At 54.9% G+C, this 24,853-nt stretch overlaps 17 non-coding genes across 17 annotated transcripts; all 17 read left to right on the top strand.

Annotated features, from left to right (window-relative positions):
- The first annotated feature begins 291 nt into the window (after window positions 1-291).
- On the top strand, window positions 292-410 carry LOC124582089. The gene has a single exon (XR_006973697.1). It is a non-coding gene; the product is annotated as a 5S ribosomal RNA (ribosomal RNA).
- A 1,266-nt stretch (window positions 411-1,676) lies between these two features.
- On the top strand, window positions 1,677-1,795 carry LOC124582088. The gene has a single exon (XR_006973696.1). It is a non-coding gene; the product is annotated as a 5S ribosomal RNA (ribosomal RNA).
- Window positions 1,796-3,060: 1,265 nt separating this feature from the next.
- LOC124582087 lies at window positions 3,061-3,179 on the top strand. Its single transcript, XR_006973695.1, has one exon. It is a non-coding gene; the product is annotated as a 5S ribosomal RNA (ribosomal RNA).
- Window positions 3,180-4,932: 1,753 nt separating this feature from the next.
- On the top strand, window positions 4,933-5,051 carry LOC124582086. The gene has a single exon (XR_006973694.1). It is a non-coding gene; the product is annotated as a 5S ribosomal RNA (ribosomal RNA).
- A 1,139-nt stretch (window positions 5,052-6,190) lies between these two features.
- LOC124582085 lies at window positions 6,191-6,309 on the top strand. The gene has a single exon (XR_006973693.1). It is a non-coding gene; the product is annotated as a 5S ribosomal RNA (ribosomal RNA).
- A 1,265-nt stretch (window positions 6,310-7,574) lies between these two features.
- Window positions 7,575-7,693, top strand: LOC124582083. The gene has a single exon (XR_006973692.1). It is a non-coding gene; the product is annotated as a 5S ribosomal RNA (ribosomal RNA).
- A 1,265-nt stretch (window positions 7,694-8,958) lies between these two features.
- Window positions 8,959-9,077, top strand: LOC124582082. The gene has a single exon (XR_006973691.1). It is a non-coding gene; the product is annotated as a 5S ribosomal RNA (ribosomal RNA).
- A 1,753-nt stretch (window positions 9,078-10,830) lies between these two features.
- On the top strand, window positions 10,831-10,949 carry LOC124582081. The gene has a single exon (XR_006973690.1). It is a non-coding gene; the product is annotated as a 5S ribosomal RNA (ribosomal RNA).
- Window positions 10,950-12,214: 1,265 nt separating this feature from the next.
- LOC124582079 lies at window positions 12,215-12,333 on the top strand. The gene has a single exon (XR_006973688.1). It is a non-coding gene; the product is annotated as a 5S ribosomal RNA (ribosomal RNA).
- Window positions 12,334-14,086: 1,753 nt separating this feature from the next.
- Window positions 14,087-14,205, top strand: LOC124582078. Its single transcript, XR_006973687.1, has one exon. It is a non-coding gene; the product is annotated as a 5S ribosomal RNA (ribosomal RNA).
- Window positions 14,206-15,470: 1,265 nt separating this feature from the next.
- LOC124582077 lies at window positions 15,471-15,589 on the top strand. The gene has a single exon (XR_006973686.1). It is a non-coding gene; the product is annotated as a 5S ribosomal RNA (ribosomal RNA).
- Window positions 15,590-17,341: 1,752 nt separating this feature from the next.
- Window positions 17,342-17,460, top strand: LOC124582076. The gene has a single exon (XR_006973685.1). It is a non-coding gene; the product is annotated as a 5S ribosomal RNA (ribosomal RNA).
- A 1,264-nt stretch (window positions 17,461-18,724) lies between these two features.
- On the top strand, window positions 18,725-18,843 carry LOC124582075. Its single transcript, XR_006973684.1, has one exon. It is a non-coding gene; the product is annotated as a 5S ribosomal RNA (ribosomal RNA).
- A 1,255-nt stretch (window positions 18,844-20,098) lies between these two features.
- Window positions 20,099-20,217, top strand: LOC124582074. The gene has a single exon (XR_006973683.1). It is a non-coding gene; the product is annotated as a 5S ribosomal RNA (ribosomal RNA).
- A 1,265-nt stretch (window positions 20,218-21,482) lies between these two features.
- LOC124582072 lies at window positions 21,483-21,601 on the top strand. Its single transcript, XR_006973682.1, has one exon. It is a non-coding gene; the product is annotated as a 5S ribosomal RNA (ribosomal RNA).
- A 1,265-nt stretch (window positions 21,602-22,866) lies between these two features.
- On the top strand, window positions 22,867-22,985 carry LOC124582071. Its single transcript, XR_006973681.1, has one exon. It is a non-coding gene; the product is annotated as a 5S ribosomal RNA (ribosomal RNA).
- Window positions 22,986-24,250: 1,265 nt separating this feature from the next.
- LOC124582065 lies at window positions 24,251-24,369 on the top strand. The gene has a single exon (XR_006973675.1). It is a non-coding gene; the product is annotated as a 5S ribosomal RNA (ribosomal RNA).
- The last annotated feature ends 484 nt before the right edge of the window (window positions 24,370-24,853 follow it).

The following is a 24,853-nucleotide window of genomic DNA, read 5'->3' as shown; positions in this document are numbered from 1 at the left end:
CTCCGCTGGACACCAGGGACAAGATGCGTCCTCCTCTAGTGTCGAAGGCTGCACGCGCCCAGCGAATGACAGGACGTGCAACGAGCAGCAGTGCGTCTCACACAGGCGGCGGTGCGCCCGCTAATTCGGCCGTCGCTCCGCTGGGACGCCGGGCGCGCCCCCCGCGCCGTCCTCGAGGAGCTGGCTGTTGCGGAAGGAAGTGCTTTCGTCAAATGCGGCGGAAAACTAACATTTTGTGTATTGGGAGAGAAGCCGAACGCGAATTCTGCCGTGCTCCTACATTACATGAGTGCCAACGGCCATGCCATGATGATTGCACCGGTTCTCGTCCGATCACCGAAGTTAAGCATCATTGGGCCCGGTTAGTACTTGGATGGGTGACCGCCTGGGAAACCCGGGTGTTGTTGGCTCCCTTTTTTTTTTTGTTATTATGTCGGTACCCCTGGCAGCCCAATAAAAAAAAAAAGGTGCTGTTGGCTCCCTTACATTTTCTCCTTTTTGCATCGCTACCCCTGCCAGCCCTCTTTTCATACTACCTTTCCGTTGTGACAAAGATGCTTCCTTCAGCAATGTAAACGTGCCGAGAAATCCTTGACAATAACGAAACACTACGAATCGACAGATGTGATCTGAAATAAGCCAGGGCCTCCTACTGTTTCGTAGCAGTGCAAAGTTCCAACAAAAAAAAAAAAATTGAAAATAAACGACTGTAATAAATATAAGATATGATATTAATGGCCTGAGCTCGAAGAAGAATGTGCCAAGGAAGAATTCCAAATAGTCTCTGGAGATACCAAAACAGTACGAACCGACAGATGCGTTCTGAAATACGTCAGGGCTTATTGTTTTGTTGCACTGTACGGCTGCAGATTTGTAAACAAAAATTTCTCTTTCGTCGCTAGAAGAGATGGATGCTTTGGCGACCCTCCTGTGTCCTGCGTCCCTGTTTTCGCACCTTTCCACGGCACGGCGCTGCCCTACCCGCCGCAAACGGCGTCTCGGACACGCCCGTTAGGCCCACGGCGGTCTCGCAGATGTTTGTCGTGCTTGTACTGTCATATGGGCCACGACCCGAGCGCACCTTTCCACGGCACGGCGCTGCCCTACCCGCCGCAAACGGCGTCTCGGACACGCCCGTTAGGCCCACGGCCGTCTCGCAGATGTTTGTCGTGCTTGTACTGTCATATGGGCCACGACCCGAGCGGCAGCGAGCGGCAGTCGAGCAAAGTCGGGACAAGTCGGGACGGGGACAGGGATAGGAATGGTGCGAATGCACTGCGAACTACGCAGACACCTGGTGTGAGGCGAGGCGAGGCGAGGCGAGGAAGCCCACATCGCTACCAGTGGCGCCCTCCAGCACGACACTGCCACACCCCGCACAGGCCCTCCGCTGGACACCAGGGACAAGATGCGTCCTCCTCTAGTGTCGAAGGCTGCACGCGCCCAGCGAATGACAGGACGTGCAACGAGCAGCAGTGCGTCTCACACAGGCGGCGGTGCGCCCGCTAATTCGGCCGTCGCTCCGCTGGGACGCCGGGCGCGCCCCCCGCGCCGTCCTCGAGGAGCTGGCTGTTGCGGAAGGAAGTGCTTTCGTCAAATGCGGCGGAAAACTAACATTTTGTGTATTGGGAGAGAAGCCGAACGCGAATTCTGCCGTGCTCCTACATTACATGAGTGCCAACGGCCATGCCATGATGATTGCACCGGTTCTCGTCCGATCACCGAAGTTAAGCATCATTGGGCCCGGTTAGTACTTGGATGGGTGACCGCCTGGGAAACCCGGGTGTTGTTGGCTCCCTTTTTTTTTTGTTATTATGTCGGTACCCCTGGCAGCCCAATAAAAAAAAAAAGGTGCTGTTGGCTCCCTTACATTTTCTCCTTTTTGCATCGCTACCCCTGCCAGCCCTCTTTTCATACTACCTTTCCGTTGTGACAAAGATGCTTCCTTCAGCAATGTAAACGTGCCGAGAAATCCTTGACAATAACGAAACACTACGAATCGACAGATGTGATCTGAAATAAGCCAGGGCCTCCTACTGTTTCGTAGCAGTGCAAAGTTCCAACAAAAAAAAAAAAATTGAAAATAAACGACTGTAATAAATATAAGATATGATATTAATGGCCTGAGCTCGAAGAAGAATGTGCCAAGGAAGAATTCCAAATAGTCTCTGGAGATACCAAAACAGTACGAACCGACAGATGCGTTCTGAAATACGTCAGGGCTTATTGTTTTGTTGCACTGTACGGCTGCAGATTTGTAAACAAAAATTTCTCTTTCGTCGCTAGAAGAGATGGATGCTTTGGCGACCCTCCTGTGTCCTGCGTCCCTGTTTTCGCACCTTTCCACGGCACGGCGCTGCCCTACCCGCCGCAAACGGCGTCTCGGACACGCCCGTTAGGCCCACGGCGGTCTCGCAGATGTTTGTCGTGCTTGTACTGTCATATGGGCCACGACCCGAGCGCACCTTTCCACGGCACGGCGCTGCCCTACCCGCCGCAAACGGCGTCTCGGACACGCCCGTTAGGCCCACGGCCGTCTCGCAGATGTTTGTCGTGCTTGTACTGTCATATGGGCCACGACCCGAGCGGCAGCGAGCGGCAGTCGAGCAAAGTCGGGACAAGTCGGGACGGGGACAGGGATAGGAATGGTGCGAATGCACTGCGAACTACGCAGACACCTGGTGTGAGGCGAGGCGAGGCGAGGCGAGGAAGCCCACATCGCTACCAGTGGCGCCCTCCAGCACGACACTGCCACACCCCGCACAGGCCCTCCGCTGGACACCAGGGACAAGATGCGTCCTCCTCTAGTGTCGAAGGCTGCACGCGCCCAGCGAATGACAGGACGTGCAACGAGCAGCAGTGCGTCTCACACAGGCGGCGGTGCGCCCGCTAATTCGGCCGTCGCTCCGCTGGGACGCCGGGCGCGCCCCCCGCGCCGTCCTCGAGGAGCTGGCTGTTGCGGAAGGAAGTGCTTTCGTCAAATGCGGCGGAAAACTAACATTTTGTGTATTGGGAGAGAAGCCGAACGCGAATTCTGCCGTGCTCCTACATTACATGAGTGCCAACGGCCATGCCATGATGATTGCACCGGTTCTCGTCCGATCACCGAAGTTAAGCATCATTGGGCCCGGTTAGTACTTGGATGGGTGACCGCCTGGGAAACCCGGGTGTTGTTGGCTCCCTTTTTTTTTTGTTATTATGTCGGTACCCCTGGCAGCCCAATAAAAAAAAAAAGGTGCTGTTGGCTCCCTTACATTTTCTCCTTTTTGCATCGCTACCCCTGCCAGCCCTCTTTTCATACTACCTTTCCGTTGTGACAAAGATGCTTCCTTCAGCAATGTAAACGTGCCGAGAAATCCTTGACAATAACGAAACACTACGAATCGACAGATGTGATCTGAAATAAGCCAGGGCCTCCTACTGTTTCGTAGCAGTGCAAAGTTCCAACAAAAAAAAAAAAATTGAAAATAAACGACTGTAATAAATATAAGATATGATATTAATGGCCTGAGCTCGAAGAAGAATGTGCCAAGGAAGAATTCCAAATAGTCTCTGGAGATACCAAAACAGTACGAACCGACAGATGCGTTCTGAAATACGTCAGGGCTTATTGTTTTGTTGCACTGTACGGCTGCAGATTTGTAAACAAAAATTTCTCTTTCGTCGCTAGAAGAGATGGATGCTTTGGCGACCCTCCTGTGTCCTGCGTCCCTGTTTTCGCACCTTTCCACGGCACGGCGCTGCCCTACCCGCCGCAAACGGCGTCTCGGACACGCCCGTTAGGCCCACGGCGGTCTCGCAGATGTTTGTCGTGCTTGTACTGTCATATGGGCCACGACCCGAGCGCACCTTTCCACGGCACGGCGCTGCCCTACCCGCCGCAAACGGCGTCTCGGACACGCCCGTTAGGCCCACGGCCGTCTCGCAGATGTTTGTCGTGCTTGTACTGTCATATGGGCCACGACCCGAGCGGCAGCGAGCGGCAGTCGAGCAAAGTCGGGACAAGTCGGGACGGAAGGGGGGACAGGCGAGAATGCACCGCGCAAATACCAAAACAGTACGAACCGACAGATGCGTTCTGAAATACGTCAGGGCTTATTGTTTTGTTGCATTGTACGGCTGCAGATTTGTAAAGAAAAATTTCTCTTTCGTCGCTGGAAGAGATGGATGCTTTGGCAGCCCTCCTGTGTCCTGCGTCCCTGTTTTCGCACCTTTCCACGGCACGGCGCTGCCCTACCCGCCGCAAACGGCGTCTCGGACACGCCCGTTAGGCCCACGGCGGTCTCGCAGATGTTTGTCGTGCTTGTACTGTCATATGGGCCACGACCCGAGCGCACCTTTCCACGGCACGGCGCTGCCCTACCCGCCGCAAACGGCGTCTCGGACACGCCCGTTAGGCCCACGGCCGTCTCGCAGATGTTTGTCGTGCTTGTACTGTCATATGGGCCACGACCCGAGCGGCAGCGAGCGGCAGTCGAGCAAAGTCGGGACAAGTCGGGACGGGGACAGGGATAGGAATGGTGCGAATGCACTGCGAACTACGCAGACACCTGGTGTGAGGCGAGGCGAGGCGAGGCGAGGAAGCCCACATCGCTACCAGTGGCGCCCTCCAGCACGACACTGCCACACCCCGCACAGGCCCTCCGCTGGACACCAGGGACAAGATGCGTCCTCCTCTAGTGTCGAAGGCTGCACGCGCCCAGCGAATGACAGGACGTGCAACGAGCAGCAGTGCGTCTCACACAGGCGGCGGTGCGCCCGCTAATTCGGCCGTCGCTCCGCTGGGACGCCGGGCGCGCCCCCCGCGCCGTCCTCGAGGAGCTGGCTGTTGCGGAAGGAAGTGCTTTCGTCAAATGCGGCGGAAAACTAACATTTTGTGTATTGGGAGAGAAGCCGAACGCGAATTCTGCCGTGCTCCTACATTACATGAGTGCCAACGGCCATGCCATGATGATTGCACCGGTTCTCGTCCGATCACCGAAGTTAAGCATCATTGGGCCCGGTTAGTACTTGGATGGGTGACCGCCTGGGAAACCCGGGTGTTGTTGGCTCCCTTTTTTTTTTGTTATTATGTCGGTACCCCTGGCAGCCCAATAAAAAAAAAAAGGTGCTGTTGGCTCCCTTACATTTTCTCCTTTTTGCATCGCTACCCCTGCCAGCCCTCTTTTCATACTACCTTTCCGTTGTGACAAAGATGCTTCCTTCAGCAATGTAAACGTGCCGAGAAATCCTTGACAATAACGAAACACTACGAATCGACAGATGTGATCTGAAATAAGCCAGGGCCTCCTACTGTTTCGTAGCAGTGCAAAGTTCCAACAAAAAAAAAAAAATTGAAAATAAACGACTGTAATAAATATAAGATATGATATTAATGGCCTGAGCTCGAAGAAGAATGTGCCAAGGAAGAATTCCAAATAGTCTCTGGAGATACCAAAACAGTACGAACCGACAGATGCGTTCTGAAATACGTCAGGGCTTATTGTTTTGTTGCACTGTACGGCTGCAGATTTGTAAACAAAAATTTCTCTTTCGTCGCTAGAAGAGATGGATGCTTTGGCGACCCTCCTGTGTCCTGCGTCCCTGTTTTCGCACCTTTCCACGGCACGGCGCTGCCCTACCCGCCGCAAACGGCGTCTCGGACACGCCCGTTAGGCCCACGGCGGTCTCGCAGATGTTTGTCGTGCTTGTACTGTCATATGGGCCACGACCCGAGCGGCAGCGAGCGGCAGTCGAGCAAAGTCGGGACAAGTCGGGACGGGGACAGGGATAGGAATGGTGCGAATGCACTGCGAACTACGCAGACACCTGGTGTGAGGCGAGGCGAGGCGAGGCGAGGAAGCCCACATCGCTACCAGTGGCGCCCTCCAGCACGACACTGCCACACCCCGCACAGGCCCTCCGCTGGACACCAGGGACAAGATGCGTCCTCCTCTAGTGTCGAAGGCTGCACGCGCCCAGCGAATGACAGGACGTGCAACGAGCAGCAGTGCGTCTCACACAGGCGGCGGTGCGCCCGCTAATTCGGCCGTCGCTCCGCTGGGACGCCGGGCGCGCCCCCCGCGCCGTCCTCGAGGAGCTGGCTGTTGCGGAAGGAAGTGCTTTCGTCAAATGCGGCGGAAAACTAACATTTTGTGTATTGGGAGAGAAGCCGAACGCGAATTCTGCCGTGCTCCTACATTACATGAGTGCCAACGGCCATGCCATGATGATTGCACCGGTTCTCGTCCGATCACCGAAGTTAAGCATCATTGGGCCCGGTTAGTACTTGGATGGGTGACCGCCTGGGAAACCCGGGTGTTGTTGGCTCCCTTTTTTTTTTGTTATTATGTCGGTACCCCTGGCAGCCCAATAAAAAAAAAAAGGTGCTGTTGGCTCCCTTACATTTTCTCCTTTTTGCATCGCTACCCCTGCCAGCCCTCTTTTCATACTACCTTTCCGTTGTGACAAAGATGCTTCCTTCAGCAATGTAAACGTGCCGAGAAATCCTTGACAATAACGAAACACTACGAATCGACAGATGTGATCTGAAATAAGCCAGGGCCTCCTACTGTTTCGTAGCAGTGCAAAGTTCCAACAAAAAAAAAAAAATTGAAAATAAACGACTGTAATAAATATAAGATATGATATTAATGGCCTGAGCTCGAAGAAGAATGTGCCAAGGAAGAATTCCAAATAGTCTCTGGAGATACCAAAACAGTACGAACCGACAGATGCGTTCTGAAATACGTCAGGGCTTATTGTTTTGTTGCACTGTACGGCTGCAGATTTGTAAACAAAAATTTCTCTTTCGTCGCTAGAAGAGATGGATGCTTTGGCGACCCTCCTGTGTCCTGCGTCCCTGTTTTCGCACCTTTCCACGGCACGGCGCTGCCCTACCCGCCGCAAACGGCGTCTCGGACACGCCCGTTAGGCCCACGGCGGTCTCGCAGATGTTTGTCGTGCTTGTACTGTCATATGGGCCACGACCCGAGCGCACCTTTCCACGGCACGGCGCTGCCCTACCCGCCGCAAACGGCGTCTCGGACACGCCCGTTAGGCCCACGGCCGTCTCGCAGATGTTTGTCGTGCTTGTACTGTCATATGGGCCACGACCCGAGCGGCAGCGAGCGGCAGTCGAGCAAAGTCGGGACAAGTCGGGACGGGGACAGGGATAGGAATGGTGCGAATGCACTGCGAACTACGCAGACACCTGGTGTGAGGCGAGGCGAGGCGAGGCGAGGAAGCCCACATCGCTACCAGTGGCGCCCTCCAGCACGACACTGCCACACCCCGCACAGGCCCTCCGCTGGACACCAGGGACAAGATGCGTCCTCCTCTAGTGTCGAAGGCTGCACGCGCCCAGCGAATGACAGGACGTGCAACGAGCAGCAGTGCGTCTCACACAGGCGGCGGTGCGCCCGCTAATTCGGCCGTCGCTCCGCTGGGACGCCGGGCGCGCCCCCCGCGCCGTCCTCGAGGAGCTGGCTGTTGCGGAAGGAAGTGCTTTCGTCAAATGCGGCGGAAAACTAACATTTTGTGTATTGGGAGAGAAGCCGAACGCGAATTCTGCCGTGCTCCTACATTACATGAGTGCCAACGGCCATGCCATGATGATTGCACCGGTTCTCGTCCGATCACCGAAGTTAAGCATCATTGGGCCCGGTTAGTACTTGGATGGGTGACCGCCTGGGAAACCCGGGTGTTGTTGGCTCCCTTTTTTTTTTGTTATTATGTCGGTACCCCTGGCAGCCCAATAAAAAAAAAAAGGTGCTGTTGGCTCCCTTACATTTTCTCCTTTTTGCATCGCTACCCCTGCCAGCCCTCTTTTCATACTACCTTTCCGTTGTGACAAAGATGCTTCCTTCAGCAATGTAAACGTGCCGAGAAATCCTTGACAATAACGAAACACTACGAATCGACAGATGTGATCTGAAATAAGCCAGGGCCTCCTACTGTTTCGTAGCAGTGCAAAGTTCCAACAAAAAAAAAAAAATTGAAAATAAACGACTGTAATAAATATAAGATATGATATTAATGGCCTGAGCTCGAAGAAGAATGTGCCAAGGAAGAATTCCAAATAGTCTCTGGAGATACCAAAACAGTACGAACCGACAGATGCGTTCTGAAATACGTCAGGGCTTATTGTTTTGTTGCACTGTACGGCTGCAGATTTGTAAACAAAAATTTCTCTTTCGTCGCTAGAAGAGATGGATGCTTTGGCGACCCTCCTGTGTCCTGCGTCCCTGTTTTCGCACCTTTCCACGGCACGGCGCTGCCCTACCCGCCGCAAACGGCGTCTCGGACACGCCCGTTAGGCCCACGGCGGTCTCGCAGATGTTTGTCGTGCTTGTACTGTCATATGGGCCACGACCCGAGCGCACCTTTCCACGGCACGGCGCTGCCCTACCCGCCGCAAACGGCGTCTCGGACACGCCCGTTAGGCCCACGGCCGTCTCGCAGATGTTTGTCGTGCTTGTACTGTCATATGGGCCACGACCCGAGCGGCAGCGAGCGGCAGTCGAGCAAAGTCGGGACAAGTCGGGACGGGGACAGGGATAGGAATGGTGCGAATGCACTGCGAACTACGCAGACACCTGGTGTGAGGCGAGGCGAGGCGAGGCGAGGAAGCCCACATCGCTACCAGTGGCGCCCTCCAGCACGACACTGCCACACCCCGCACAGGCCCTCCGCTGGACACCAGGGACAAGATGCGTCCTCCTCTAGTGTCGAAGGCTGCACGCGCCCAGCGAATGACAGGACGTGCAACGAGCAGCAGTGCGTCTCACACAGGCGGCGGTGCGCCCGCTAATTCGGCCGTCGCTCCGCTGGGACGCCGGGCGCGCCCCCCGCGCCGTCCTCGAGGAGCTGGCTGTTGCGGAAGGAAGTGCTTTCGTCAAATGCGGCGGAAAACTAACATTTTGTGTATTGGGAGAGAAGCCGAACGCGAATTCTGCCGTGCTCCTACATTACATGAGTGCCAACGGCCATGCCATGATGATTGCACCGGTTCTCGTCCGATCACCGAAGTTAAGCATCATTGGGCCCGGTTAGTACTTGGATGGGTGACCGCCTGGGAAACCCGGGTGTTGTTGGCTCCCTTTTTTTTTTGTTATTATGTCGGTACCCCTGGCAGCCCAATAAAAAAAAAAAGGTGCTGTTGGCTCCCTTACATTTTCTCCTTTTTGCATCGCTACCCCTGCCAGCCCTCTTTTCATACTACCTTTCCGTTGTGACAAAGATGCTTCCTTCAGCAATGTAAACGTGCCGAGAAATCCTTGACAATAACGAAACACTACGAATCGACAGATGTGATCTGAAATAAGCCAGGGCCTCCTACTGTTTCGTAGCAGTGCAAAGTTCCAACAAAAAAAAAAAAATTGAAAATAAACGACTGTAATAAATATAAGATATGATATTAATGGCCTGAGCTCGAAGAAGAATGTGCCAAGGAAGAATTCCAAATAGTCTCTGGAGATACCAAAACAGTACGAACCGACAGATGCGTTCTGAAATACGTCAGGGCTTATTGTTTTGTTGCACTGTACGGCTGCAGATTTGTAAACAAAAATTTCTCTTTCGTCGCTAGAAGAGATGGATGCTTTGGCGACCCTCCTGTGTCCTGCGTCCCTGTTTTCGCACCTTTCCACGGCACGGCGCTGCCCTACCCGCCGCAAACGGCGTCTCGGACACGCCCGTTAGGCCCACGGCGGTCTCGCAGATGTTTGTCGTGCTTGTACTGTCATATGGGCCACGACCCGAGCGCACCTTTCCACGGCACGGCGCTGCCCTACCCGCCGCAAACGGCGTCTCGGACACGCCCGTTAGGCCCACGGCCGTCTCGCAGATGTTTGTCGTGCTTGTACTGTCATATGGGCCACGACCCGAGCGGCAGCGAGCGGCAGTCGAGCAAAGTCGGGACAAGTCGGGACGGAAGGGGGGACAGGCGAGAATGCACCGCGCAAATACCAAAACAGTACGAACCGACAGATGCGTTCTGAAATACGTCAGGGCTTATTGTTTTGTTGCATTGTACGGCTGCAGATTTGTAAAGAAAAATTTCTCTTTCGTCGCTGGAAGAGATGGATGCTTTGGCAGCCCTCCTGTGTCCTGCGTCCCTGTTTTCGCACCTTTCCACGGCACGGCGCTGCCCTACCCGCCGCAAACGGCGTCTCGGACACGCCCGTTAGGCCCACGGCGGTCTCGCAGATGTTTGTCGTGCTTGTACTGTCATATGGGCCACGACCCGAGCGCACCTTTCCACGGCACGGCGCTGCCCTACCCGCCGCAAACGGCGTCTCGGACACGCCCGTTAGGCCCACGGCCGTCTCGCAGATGTTTGTCGTGCTTGTACTGTCATATGGGCCACGACCCGAGCGGCAGCGAGCGGCAGTCGAGCAAAGTCGGGACAAGTCGGGACGGGGACAGGGATAGGAATGGTGCGAATGCACTGCGAACTACGCAGACACCTGGTGTGAGGCGAGGCGAGGCGAGGCGAGGAAGCCCACATCGCTACCAGTGGCGCCCTCCAGCACGACACTGCCACACCCCGCACAGGCCCTCCGCTGGACACCAGGGACAAGATGCGTCCTCCTCTAGTGTCGAAGGCTGCACGCGCCCAGCGAATGACAGGACGTGCAACGAGCAGCAGTGCGTCTCACACAGGCGGCGGTGCGCCCGCTAATTCGGCCGTCGCTCCGCTGGGACGCCGGGCGCGCCCCCCGCGCCGTCCTCGAGGAGCTGGCTGTTGCGGAAGGAAGTGCTTTCGTCAAATGCGGCGGAAAACTAACATTTTGTGTATTGGGAGAGAAGCCGAACGCGAATTCTGCCGTGCTCCTACATTACATGAGTGCCAACGGCCATGCCATGATGATTGCACCGGTTCTCGTCCGATCACCGAAGTTAAGCATCATTGGGCCCGGTTAGTACTTGGATGGGTGACCGCCTGGGAAACCCGGGTGTTGTTGGCTCCCTTTTTTTTTTGTTATTATGTCGGTACCCCTGGCAGCCCAATAAAAAAAAAAAGGTGCTGTTGGCTCCCTTACATTTTCTCCTTTTTGCATCGCTACCCCTGCCAGCCCTCTTTTCATACTACCTTTCCGTTGTGACAAAGATGCTTCCTTCAGCAATGTAAACGTGCCGAGAAATCCTTGACAATAACGAAACACTACGAATCGACAGATGTGATCTGAAATAAGCCAGGGCCTCCTACTGTTTCGTAGCAGTGCAAAGTTCCAACAAAAAAAAAAAAATTGAAAATAAACGACTGTAATAAATATAAGATATGATATTAATGGCCTGAGCTCGAAGAAGAATGTGCCAAGGAAGAATTCCAAATAGTCTCTGGAGATACCAAAACAGTACGAACCGACAGATGCGTTCTGAAATACGTCAGGGCTTATTGTTTTGTTGCACTGTACGGCTGCAGATTTGTAAACAAAAATTTCTCTTTCGTCGCTAGAAGAGATGGATGCTTTGGCGACCCTCCTGTGTCCTGCGTCCCTGTTTTCGCACCTTTCCACGGCACGGCGCTGCCCTACCCGCCGCAAACGGCGTCTCGGACACGCCCGTTAGGCCCACGGCGGTCTCGCAGATGTTTGTCGTGCTTGTACTGTCATATGGGCCACGACCCGAGCGCACCTTTCCACGGCACGGCGCTGCCCTACCCGCCGCAAACGGCGTCTCGGACACGCCCGTTAGGCCCACGGCCGTCTCGCAGATGTTTGTCGTGCTTGTACTGTCATATGGGCCACGACCCGAGCGGCAGCGAGCGGCAGTCGAGCAAAGTCGGGACAAGTCGGGACGGGGACAGGGATAGGAATGGTGCGAATGCACTGCGAACTACGCAGACACCTGGTGTGAGGCGAGGCGAGGCGAGGCGAGGAAGCCCACATCGCTACCAGTGGCGCCCTCCAGCACGACACTGCCACACCCCGCACAGGCCCTCCGCTGGACACCAGGGACAAGATGCGTCCTCCTCTAGTGTCGAAGGCTGCACGCGCCCAGCGAATGACAGGACGTGCAACGGGCAGCAGTGCGTCTCACACAGGCGGCGGTGCGCCCGCTAATTCGGCCGTCGCTCCGCTGGGACGCCGGGCGCGCCCCCCGCGCCGTCCTCGAGGAGCTGGCTGTTGCGGAAGGAAGTGCTTTCGTCAAATGCGGCGGAAAACTAACATTTTGTGTATTGGGAGAGAAGCCGAACGCGAATTCTGCCGTGCTCCTACATTACATGAGTGCCAACGGCCATGCCATGATGATTGCACCGGTTCTCGTCCGATCACCGAAGTTAAGCATCATTGGGCCCGGTTAGTACTTGGATGGGTGACCGCCTGGGAAACCCGGGTGTTGTTGGCTCCCTTTTTTTTTTGTTATTATGTCGGTACCCCTGGCAGCCCAATAAAAAAAAAAAGGTGCTGTTGGCTCCCTTACATTTTCTCCTTTTTGCATCGCTACCCCTGCCAGCCCTCTTTTCATACTACCTTTCCGTTGTGACAAAGATGCTTCCTTCAGCAATGTAAACGTGCCGAGAAATCCTTGACAATAACGAAACACTACGAATCGACAGATGTGATCTGAAATAAGCCAGGGCCTCCTACTGTTTCGTAGCAGTGCAAAGTTCCAACAAAAAAAAAAAAATTGAAAATAAACGACTGTAATAAATATAAGATATGATATTAATGGCCTGAGCTCGAAGAAGAATGTGCCAAGGAAGAATTCCAAATAGTCTCTGGAGATACCAAAACAGTACGAACCGACAGATGCGTTCTGAAATACGTCAGGGCTTATTGTTTTGTTGCACTGTACGGCTGCAGATTTGTAAACAAAAATTTCTCTTTCGTCGCTAGAAGAGATGGATGCTTTGGCGACCCTCCTGTGTCCTGCGTCCCTGTTTTCGCACCTTTCCACGGCACGGCGCTGCCCTACCCGCCGCAAACGGCGTCTCGGACACGCCCGTTAGGCCCACGGCGGTCTCGCAGATGTTTGTCGTGCTTGTACTGTCATATGGGCCACGACCCGAGCGCACCTTTCCACGGCACGGCGCTGCCCTACCCGCCGCAAACGGCGTCTCGGACACGCCCGTTAGGCCCACGGCCGTCTCGCAGATGTTTGTCGTGCTTGTACTGTCATATGGGCCACGACCCGAGCGGCAGCGAGCGGCAGTCGAGCAAAGTCGGGACAAGTCGGGACGGAAGGGGGGACAGGCGAGAATGCACCGCGCAAATACCAAAACAGTACGAACCGACAGATGCGTTCTGAAATACGTCAGGGCTTATTGTTTTGTTGCATTGTACGGCTGCAGATTTGTAAAGAAAAATTTCTCTTTCGTCGCTGGAAGAGATGGATGCTTTGGCAGCCCTCCTGTGTCCTGCGTCCCTGTTTTCGCACCTTTCCACGGCACGGCGCTGCCCTACCCGCCGCAAACGGCGTCTCGGACACGCCCGTTAGGCCCACGGCGGTCTCGCAGATGTTTGTCGTGCTTGTACTGTCATATGGGCCACGACCCGAGCGCACCTTTCCACGGCACGGCGCTGCCCTACCCGCCGCAAACGGCGTCTCGGACACGCCCGTTAGGCCCACGGCCGTCTCGCAGATGTTTGTCGTGCTTGTACTGTCATATGGGCCACGACCCGAGCGGCAGCGAGCGGCAGTCGAGCAAAGTCGGGACAAGTCGGGACGGGGACAGGGATAGGAATGGTGCGAATGCACTGCGAACTACGCAGACACCTGGTGTGAGGCGAGGCGAGGCGAGGCGAGGAAGCCCACATCGCTACCAGTGGCGCCCTCCAGCACGACACTGCCACACCCCGCACAGGCCCTCCGCTGGACACCAGGGACAAGATGCGTCCTCCTCTAGTGTCGAAGGCTGCACGCGCCCAGCGAATGACAGGACGTGCAACGAGCAGCAGTGCGTCTCACACAGGCGGCGGTGCGCCCGCTAATTCGGCCGTCGCTCCGCTGGGACGCCGGGCGCGCCCCCCGCGCCGTCCTCGAGGAGCTGGCTGTTGCGGAAGGAAGTGCTTTCGTCAAATGCGGCGGAAAACTAACATTTTGTGTATTGGGAGAGAAGCCGAACGCGAATTCTGCCGTGCTCCTACATTACATGAGTGCCAACGGCCATGCCATGATGATTGCACCGGTTCTCGTCCGATCACCGAAGTTAAGCATCATTGGGCCCGGTTAGTACTTGGATGGGTGACCGCCTGGGAAACCCGGGTGTTGTTGGCTCCCTTTTTTTTTTGTTATTATGTCGGTACCCCTGGCAGCCCAATAAAAAAAAAAAGGTGCTGTTGGCTCCCTTACATTTTCTCCTTTTTGCATCGCTACCCCTGCCAGCCCTCTTTTCATACTACCTTTCCGTTGTGACAAAGATGCTTCCTTCAGCAATGTAAACGTGCCGAGAAATCCTTGACAATAACGAAACACTACGAATCGACAGATGTGATCTGAAATAAGCCAGGGCCTCCTACTGTTTCGTAGCAGTGCAAAGTTCCAACAAAAAAAAAAAAATTGAAAATAAACGACTGTAATAAATATAAGATATGATATTAATGGCCTGAGCTCGAAGAAGAATGTGCCAAGGAAGAATTCCAAATAGTCTCTGGAGATACCAAAACAGTACGAACCGACAGATGCGTTCTGAAATACGTCAGGGCTTATTGTTTTGTTGCACTGTACGGCTGCAGATTTGTAAACAAAAATTTCTCTTTCGTCGCTAGAAGAGATGGATGCTTTGGCGACCCTCCTGTGTCCTGCGTCCCTGTTTTCGCACCTTTCCACGGCACGGCGCTGCCCTACCCGCCGCAAACGGCGTCTCGGACACGCCCGTTAGGCCCACGGCGGTCTCGCAGATGTTTGTCGTGCTTGTACTGTCATATGGGCCACGACCCGAGCGCACCTTTCCACGGCACGGCGCTGCCCTACCCGCCGCAAACGGCGTCTCGGACACGCCCGTTAGGCCCACGGCCGTCTCGCAGATGTTTGTCGTGCTTGTACTGTCATATGGGCCACGACCCGAGCGGCAGCGAGCGGCAGTCGAGCAAAGTCGGGACAAGTCGGGACGGGGACAGGGATAGGAATGGTGCGAATGCACTGCGAACTACGCAGACACCTGGTGTGAGGCGAGGCGAGGCGAGGCGAGGAAGCCCACATCGCTACCAGTGGCGCCCTCCAGCACGACACTGCCACACCCCGCACAGGCCCTCCGCTGGACACCAGGGACAAGATGCGTCCTCCTCTAGTGTCGAAGGCTGCACGCGCCCAGCGAATGACAGGACGTGCAACGGGCAGCAGTGCGTCTCACACAGGCGGCGGTGCGCCCGCTAATTCGGCCGTCGCTCCGCTGGGACGCCGGGCGCGCCCCCCGCGCCGTCCTCGAGGAGCTGGCTGTTGCGGAAGGAAGTGCTTTCGTCAAATGCGGCGGAAAACTAACATTTTGTGTATTGGGAGAGAAGCCGAACGCGAATTCTGCCGTGCTCCTACATTACATGAGTGCCAACGGCCATGCCATGATGATTGCACCGGTTCTCGTCCGATCACCGAAGTTAAGCATCATTGGGCCCGGTTAGTACTTGGATGGGTGACCGCCTGGGAAACCCGGGTGTTGTTGGCTCCCTTTTTTTTTTGTTATTATGTCGGTACCCCTGGCAGCCCAATAAAAAAAAAAAGGTGCTGTTGGCTCCCTTACATTTTCTCCTTTTTGCATCGCTACCCCTGCCAGCCCTCTTTTCATACTACCTTTCCGTTGTGACAAAGATGCTTCCTTCAGCAATGTAAACGTGCCGAGAAATCCTTGACAATAACGAAACACTACGAATCGACAGATGTGATCTGAAATAAGCCAGGGCCTCCTACTGTTTCGTAGCAGTGCAAAGTTCCAACAAAAAAAAAAAATTGAAAATAAACGACTGTAATAAATATAAGATATGATATTAATGGCCTGAGCTCGAAGAAGAATGTGCCAAGGAAGAATTCCAAATAGTCTCTGGAGATACCAAAACAGTACGAACCGACAGATGCGTTCTGAAATACGTCAGGGCTTATTGTTTTGTTGCACTGTACGGCTGCAGATTTGTAAACAAAAATTTCTCTTTCGTCGCTAGAAGAGATGGATGCTTTGGCGACCCTCCTGTGTCCTGCGTCCCTGTTTTCGCACCTTTCCACGGCACGGCGCTGCCCTACCCGCCGCAAACGGCGTCTCGGACACGCCCGTTAGGCCCACGGCGGTCTCGCAGATGTTTGTCGTGCTTGTACTGTCATATGGGCCACGACCCGAGCGCACCTTTCCACGGCACGGCGCTGCCCTACCCGCCGCAAACGGCGTCTCGGACACGCCCGTTAGGCCCACGGCCGTCTCGCAGATGTTTGTCGTGCTTGTACTGTCATATGGGCCACGACCCGAGCGGCAGCGAGCGGCAGTCGAGCAAAGTCGGGACAAGTCGGGACGGAAGGGGGGACAGGCGAGAATGCACCGCGCAAATACCAAAACAGTACGAACCGACAGATGCGTTCTGAAATACGTCAGGGCTTATTGTTTTGTTGCATTGTACGGCTGCAGATTTGTAAAGAAAAATTTCTCTTTCGTCGCTGGAAGAGATGGATGCTTTGGCAGCCCTCCTGTGTCCTGCGTCCCTGTTTTCGCACCTTTCCACGGCACGGCGCTGCCCTACCCGCCGCAAACGGCGTCTCGGACACGCCCGTTAGGCCCACGGCGGTCTCGCAGATGTTTGTCGTGCTTGTACTGTCATATGGGCCACGACCCGAGCGCACCTTTCCACGGCACGGCGCTGCCCTACCCGCCGCAAACGGCGTCTCGGACACGCCCGTTAGGCCCACGGCCGTCTCGCAGATGTTTGTCGTGCTTGTACTGTCATATGGGCCACGACCCGAGCGGCAGCGAGCGGCAGTCGAGCAAAGTCGGGACAAGTCGGGACGGGGACAGGGATAGGAATGGTGCGAATGCACTGCGAACTACGCAGACACCTGGTGTGAGGCGAGGCGAGGCGAGGCGAGGAAGCCCACATCGCTACCAGTGGCGCCCTCCAGCACGACACTGCCACACCCCGCACAGGCCCTCCGCTGGACACCAGGGACAAGATGCGTCCTCCTCTAGTGTCGAAGGCTGCACGCGCCCAGCGAATGACAGGACGTGCAACGAGCAGCAGTGCGTCTCACACAGGCGGCGGTGCGCCCGCTAATTCGGCCGTCGCTCCGCTGGGACGCCGGGCGCGCCCCCCGCGCCGTCCTCGAGGAGCTGGCTGTTGCGGAAGGAAGTGCTTTCGTCAAATGCGGCGGAAAACTAACATTTTGTGTATTGGGAGAGAAGCCGAACGCGAATTCTGCCGTGCTCCTACATTACATGAGTGCCAACGGCCATGCCATGATGATTGCACCGGTTCTCGTCCGATCACCGAAGTTAAGCATCATTGGGCCCGGTTAGTACTTGGATGGGTGACCGCCTGGGAAACCCGGGTGTTGTTGGCTCCCTTTTTTTTTTGTTATTATGTCGGTACCCCTGGCAGCCCAATAAAAAAAAAAGGTGCTGTTGGCTCCCTTACATTTTCTCCTTTTTGCATCGCTACCCCTGCCAGCCCTCTTTTCATACTACCTTTCCGTTGTGACAAAGATGCTTCCTTCAGCAATGTAAACGTGCCGAGAAATCCTTGACAATAACGAAACACTACGAATCGACAGATGTGATCTGAAATAAGCCAGGGCCTCCTACTGTTTCGTAGCAGTGCAAAGTTCCAACAAAAAAAAAAAAATTGAAAATAAACGACTGTAATAAATATAAGATATGATATTAATGGCCTGAGCTCGAAGAAGAATGTGCCAAGGAAGAATTCCAAATAGTCTCTGGAGATACCAAAACAGTACGAACCGACAGATGCGTTCTGAAATACGTCAGGGCTTATTGTTTTGTTGCACTGTACGGCTGCAGATTTGTAAACAAAAATTTCTCTTTCGTCGCTAGAAGAGATGGATGCTTTGGCGACCCTCCTGTGTCCTGCGTCCCTGTTTTCGCACCTTTCCACGGCACGGCGCTGCCCTACCCGCCGCAAACGGCGTCTCGGACACGCCCGTTAGGCCCACGGCGGTCTCGCAGATGTTTGTCGTGCTTGTACTGTCATATGGGCCACGACCCGAGCGCACCTTTCCACGGCACGGCGCTGCCCTACCCGCCGCAAACGGCGTCTCGGACACGCCCGTTAGGCCCACGGCCGTCTCGCAGATGTTTGTCGTGCTTGTACTGTCATATGGGCCACGACCCGAGCGGCAGCGAGCGGCAGTCGAGCAAAGTCGGGACAAGTCGGGACGGGGACAGGGATAGGAATGGTGCGAATGCACTGCGAACTACGCAGACACCTGGTGTGAGGCGAGGCGAGGCGAGGCGAGGAAGCCCACATCGCTACCAGTGGCGCCCTCCAGCACGACACTGCCACACCCCGCACAGGCCCTCCGCTGGACACCAGGGACAAGATGCGTCCTCCTCTAGTGTCGAAGGCTGCACGCGCCCAGCGAATGACAGGACGTGCAACGGGCAGCAGTGCGTCTCACACAGGCGGCGGTGCGCCCGCTAATTCGGCCGTCGCTCCGCTGGGACGCCGGGCGCGCCCCCCGCGCCGTCCTCGAGGAGCTGGCTGTTGCGGAAGGAAGTGCTTTCGTCAAATGCGGCGGAAAACTAACATTTTGTGTATTGGGAGAGAAGCCGAACGCGAATTCTGCCGTGCTCCTACATTACATGAGTGCCAACGGCCATGCCATGATGATTGCACCGGTTCTCGTCCGATCACCGAAGTTAAGCATCATTGGGCCCGGTTAGTACTTGGATGGGTGACCGCCTGGGAAACCCGGGTGTTGTTGGCTCCCTTTTTTTTTTGTTATTATGTCGGTACCCCTGGCAGCCCAATAAAAAAAAAAAGGTGCTGTTGGCTCCCTTACATTTTCTCCTTTTTGCATCGCTACCCCTGCCAGCCCTCTTTTCATACTACCTTTCCGTTGTGACAAAGATGCTTCCTTCAGCAATGTAAACGTGCCGAGAAATCCTTGACAATAACGAAACACTACGAATCGACAGATGTGATCTGAAATAAGCCAGGGCCTCCTACTGTTTCGTAGCAGTGCAAAGTTCCAACAAAAAAAAAAAAATTGAAAATAAACGACTGTAATAAATATAAGATATGATATTAATGGCCTGAGCTCGAAGAAGAATGTGCCAAGGAAGAATTCCAAATAGTCTCTGGAGATACCAAAACAGTACGAACCGACAGATGCGTTCTGAAATACGTCAGGGCTTATTGTTTTGTTGCACTGTACGGCTGCAGATTTGTAAACAAAAATTTCTCTTTCGTCGCTAGAAGAGATGGATGCTTTGGCGACCCTCCTGTGTCCTGCGTCCCTGTTTTCGCACCTTTCCACGGCACGGCGCTGCCCTACCCGCCGCAAACGGCGTCTCGGACACGCCCGTTAGGCCCACGGCGGTCTCGCAGATGTTTGTCGTGCTTGTACTGTCATATGGGCCACGACCCGAGCGCACCTTTCCACGGCACGGCGCTGCCCTACCCGCCGCAAACGGCGTCTCGGACACGCCCGTTAGGCCCACGGCCGTCTCGCAGATGTTTGTCGTGCTTGTACTGTCATATGGGCCACGACCCGAGCGGCAGCGAGCGGCAGTCGAGCAAAGTCGGGACAAGTCGGGACGGGGACAGGGATAGGAATGGTGCGAATGCACTGCGAACCACGCAGACACCTGGTGTGAGGCGAGGCGAGGAAGCCCACATCGCTACCAGTGGCGCCCTCCAGCACGACACTGCCACACCCCGCACAGGCCCTCCGCTGGACACCAGGGACAAGATGCGTCCTCCTCTAGTGTCGAAGGCTGCACGCGCCCAGCGAATGACAGGACGTGCAACGAGCAGCAGTGCGTCTCACACAGGCGGCGGTGCGCCCGCTAATTCGGCCGTCGCTCCGCTGGGACGCCGGGCGCGCCCCCCGCGCCGTCCTCGAGGAGCTGGCTGTTGCGGAAGGAAGTGCTTTCGTCAAATGCGGCGGAAAACTAACATTTTGTGTATTGGGAGAGAAGCCGAACGCGAATTCTGCCGTGCTCCTACATTACATGAGTGCCAACGGCCATGCCATGATGATTGCACCGGTTCTCGTCCGATCACCGAAGTTAAGCATCATTGGGCCCGGTTAGTACTTGGATGGGTGACCGCCTGGGAAACCCGGGTGTTGTTGGCTCCCTTTTTTTTTTGTTATTATGTCGGTACCCCTGGCAGCCCAATAAAAAAAAAAAGGTGCTGTTGGCTCCCTTACATTTTCTCCTTTTTGCATCGCTACCCCTGCCAGCCCTCTTTTCATACTACCTTTCCGTTGTGACAAAGATGCTTCCTTCAGCAATGTAAACGTGCCGAGAAATCCTTGACAATAACGAAACACTACGAATCGACAGATGTGATCTGAAATAAGCCAGGGCCTCCTACTGTTTCGTAGCAGTGCAAAGTTCCAACAAAAAAAAAAAAATTGAAAATAAACGACTGTAATAAATATAAGATATGATATTAATGGCCTGAGCTCGAAGAAGAATGTGCCAAGGAAGAATTCCAAATAGTCTCTGGAGATACCAAAACAGTACGAACCGACAGATGCGTTCTGAAATACGTCAGGGCTTATTGTTTTGTTGCACTGTACGGCTGCAGATTTGTAAACAAAAATTTCTCTTTCGTCGCTAGAAGAGATGGATGCTTTGGCGACCCTCCTGTGTCCTGCGTCCCTGTTTTCGCACCTTTCCACGGCACGGCGCTGCCCTACCCGCCGCAAACGGCGTCTCGGACACGCCCGTTAGGCCCACGGCGGTCTCGCAGATGTTTGTCGTGCTTGTACTGTCATATGGGCCACGACCCGAGCGCACCTTTCCACGGCACGGCGCTGCCCTACCCGCCGCAAACGGCGTCTCGGACACGCCCGTTAGGCCCACGGCCGTCTCGCAGATGTTTGTCGTGCTTGTACTGTCATATGGGCCACGACCCGAGCGGCAGCGAGCGGCAGTCGAGCAAAGTCGGGACAAGTCGGGACGGGGACAGGGATAGGAATGGTGCGAATGCACTGCGAACTACGCAGACACCTGGTGTGAGGCGAGGCGAGGCGAGGCGAGGAAGCCCACATCGCTACCAGTGGCGCCCTCCAGCACGACACTGCCACACCCCGCACAGGCCCTCCGCTGGACACCAGGGACAAGATGCGTCCTCCTCTAGTGTCGAAGGCTGCACGCGCCCAGCGAATGACAGGACGTGCAACGAGCAGCAGTGCGTCTCACACAGGCGGCGGTGCGCCCGCTAATTCGGCCGTCGCTCCGCTGGGACGCCGGGCGCGCCCCCCGCGCCGTCCTCGAGGAGCTGGCTGTTGCGGAAGGAAGTGCTTTCGTCAAATGCGGCGGAAAACTAACATTTTGTGTATTGGGAGAGAAGCCGAACGCGAATTCTGCCGTGCTCCTACATTACATGAGTGCCAACGGCCATGCCATGATGATTGCACCGGTTCTCGTCCGATCACCGAAGTTAAGCATCATTGGGCCCGGTTAGTACTTGGATGGGTGACCGCCTGGGAAACCCGGGTGTTGTTGGCTCCCTTTTTTTTTTGTTATTATGTCGGTACCCCTGGCAGCCCAATAAAAAAAAAAAGGTGCTGTTGGCTCCCTTACATTTTCTCCTTTTTGCATCGCTACCCCTGCCAGCCCTCTTTTCATACTACCTTTCCGTTGTGACAAAGATGCTTCCTTCAGCAATGTAAACGTGCCGAGAAATCCTTGACAATAACGAAACACTACGAATCGACAGATGTGATCTGAAATAAGCCAGGGCCTCCTACTGTTTCGTAGCAGTGCAAAGTTCCAACAAAAAAAAAAAAATTGAAAATAAACGACTGTAATAAATATAAGATATGATATTAATGGCCTGAGCTCGAAGAAGAATGTGCCAAGGAAGAATTCCAAATAGTCTCTGGAGATACCAAAACAGTACGAACCGACAGATGCGTTCTGAAATACGTCAGGGCTTATTGTTTTGTTGCACTGTACGGCTGCAGATTTGTAAACAAAAATTTCTCTTTCGTCGCTAGAAGAGATGGATGCTTTGGCGACCCTCCTGTGTCCTGCGTCCCTGTTTTCGCACCTTTCCACGGCACGGCGCTGCCCTACCCGCCGCAAACGGCGTCTCGGACACGCCCGTTAGGCCCACGGCGGTCTCGCAGATGTTTGTCGTGCTTGTACTGTCATATGGGCCACGACCCGAGCGCACCTTTCCACGGCACGGCGCTGCCCTACCCGCCGCAAACGGCGTCTCGGACACGCCCGTTAGGCCCACGGCCGTCTCGCAGATGTTTGTCGTGCTTGTACTGTCATATGGGCCACGACCCGAGCGGCAGCGAGCGGCAGTCGAGCAAAGTCGGGACAAGTCGGGACGGGGACAGGGATAGGAATGGTGCGAATGCACTGCGAACTACGCAGACACCTGGTGTGAGGCGAGGCGAGGCGAGGCGAGGAAGCCCACATCGCTACCAGTGGCGCCCTCCAGCACGACACTGCCACACCCCGCACAGGCCCTCCGCTGGACACCAGGGACAAGATGCGTCCTCCTCTAGTGTCGAAGGCTGCACGCGCCCAGCGAATGACAGGACGTGCAACGAGCAGCAGTGCGTCTCACACAGGCGGCGGTGCGCCCGCTAATTCGGCCGTCGCTCCGCTGGGACGCCGGGCGCGCCCCCCGCGCCGTCCTCGAGGAGCTGGCTGTTGCGGAAGGAAGTGCTTTCGTCAAATGCGGCGGAAAACTAACATTTTGTGTATTGGGAGAGAAGCCGAACGCGAATTCTGCCGTGCTCCTACATTACATGAGTGCCAACGGCCATGCCATGATGATTGCACCGGTTCTCGTCCGATCACCGAAGTTAAGCATCATTGGGCCCGGTTAGTACTTGGATGGGTGACCGCCTGGGAAACCCGGGTGTTGTTGGCTCCCTTTTTTTTTTGTTATTATGTCGGTACCCCTGGCAGCCCAATAAAAAAAAAAAGGTGCTGTTGGCTCCCTTACATTTTCTCCTTTTTGCATCGCTACCCCTGCCAGCCCTCTTTTCATACTACCTTTCCGTTGTGACAAAGATGCTTCCTTCAGCAATGTAAACGTGCCGAGAAATCCTTGACAATAACGAAACACTACGAATCGACAGATGTGATCTGAAATAAGCCAGGGCCTCCTACTGTTTCGTAGCAGTGCAAAGTTCCAACAAAAAAAAAAAAATTGAAAATAAACGACTGTAATAAATATAAGATATGATATTAATGGCCTGAGCTCGAAGAAGAATGTGCCAAGGAAGAATTCCAAATAGTCTCTGGAGATACCAAAACAGTACGAACCGACAGATGCGTTCTGAAATACGTCAGGGCTTATTGTTTTGTTGCACTGTACGGCTGCAGATTTGTAAACAAAAATTTCTCTTTCGTCGCTAGAAGAGATGGATGCTTTGGCGACCCTCCTGTGTCCTGCGTCCCTGTTTTCGCACCTTTCCACGGCACGGCGCTGCCCTACCCGCCGCAAACGGCGTCTCGGACACGCCCGTTAGGCCCACGGCGGTCTCGCAGATGTTTGTCGTGCTTGTACTGTCATATGGGCCACGACCCGAGCGCACCTTTCCACGGCACGGCGCTGCCCTACCCGCCGCAAACGGCGTCTCGGACACGCCCGTTAGGCCCACGGCCGTCTCGCAGATGTTTGTCGTGCTTGTACTGTCATATGGGCCACGACCCGAGCGGCAGCGAGCGGCAGTCGAGCAAAGTCGGGACAAGTCGGGACGGGGACAGGGATAGGAATGGTGCGAATGCACTGCGAACTACGCAGACACCTGGTGTGAGGCGAGGCGAGGCGAGGCGAGGAAGCCCACATCGCTACCAGTGGCGCCCTCCAGCACGACACTGCCACACCCCGCACAGGCCCTCCGCTGGACACCAGGGACAAGATGCGTCCTCCTCTAGTGTCGAAGGCTGCACGCGCCCAGCGAATGACAGGACGTGCAACGAGCAGCAGTGCGTCTCACACAGGCGGCGGTGCGCCCGCTAATTCGGCCGTCGCTCCGCTGGGACGCCGGGCGCGCCCCCCGCGCCGTCCTCGAGGAGCTGGCTGTTGCGGAAGGAAGTGCTTTCGTCAAATGCGGCGGAAAACTAACATTTTGTGTATTGGGAGAGAAGCCGAACGCGAATTCTGCCGTGCTCCTACATTACATGAGTGCCAACGGCCATACCATGATGATTGCACCGGTTCTCGTCCGATCACCGAAGTTAAGCATCATTGGGCCCGGTTAGTACTTGGATGGGTGACCGCCTGGGAAACCTGGGTGTTGTTGGCTCCCTTTTTTTTTTGTTATTATGTCGGTACCCCTGGCAGCCCAATAAAAAAAAAAAAGATGCTGTTGGCTCCCTTACATTTTCTCCTTTTTGCATCGCTACCCCTGTCAGCCCTCTTTTCATACTACCTTTCCGTTGTGACAAAGATGCTTCCTTCAGCAATGTAAACGTGCCGAGAAATCCTTGACAATAACGAAACACTACGAATCGACAGATGTGATCTGAAATAAGCCAGGGCCTCCTACTGTTTCGTAGCAGTGCAAAGTTCCAACAAAAAAAAAAAATTGAAAATAAACGACTGTAATAAATATAAGATATGATATTAATGGCCTGAGCTCGAAGAAGAATGTGCCAAGGAAGATTTCCAAATAGTCTCTGGAGATACCAAAACAGTACGAACCGACAGATGCGTTCTGAAATACGTCAGGGCTTATTGTTTTGTTGCACTGTACGGCTGCAGATTTGTAAACAAAAATTTCTCTTTCG

Source organism: Schistocerca americana, unplaced genomic scaffold (assembly GCF_021461395.2).
Source record: "Schistocerca americana isolate TAMUIC-IGC-003095 unplaced genomic scaffold, iqSchAmer2.1 HiC_scaffold_394, whole genome shotgun sequence".
NCBI classification, from domain to species: domain Eukaryota; kingdom Metazoa; phylum Arthropoda; class Insecta; order Orthoptera; family Acrididae; genus Schistocerca; species Schistocerca americana.
Note: the sequence above shows the minus strand (reverse complement) of the source record. Positions and strands in the feature narration are given on the sequence as shown.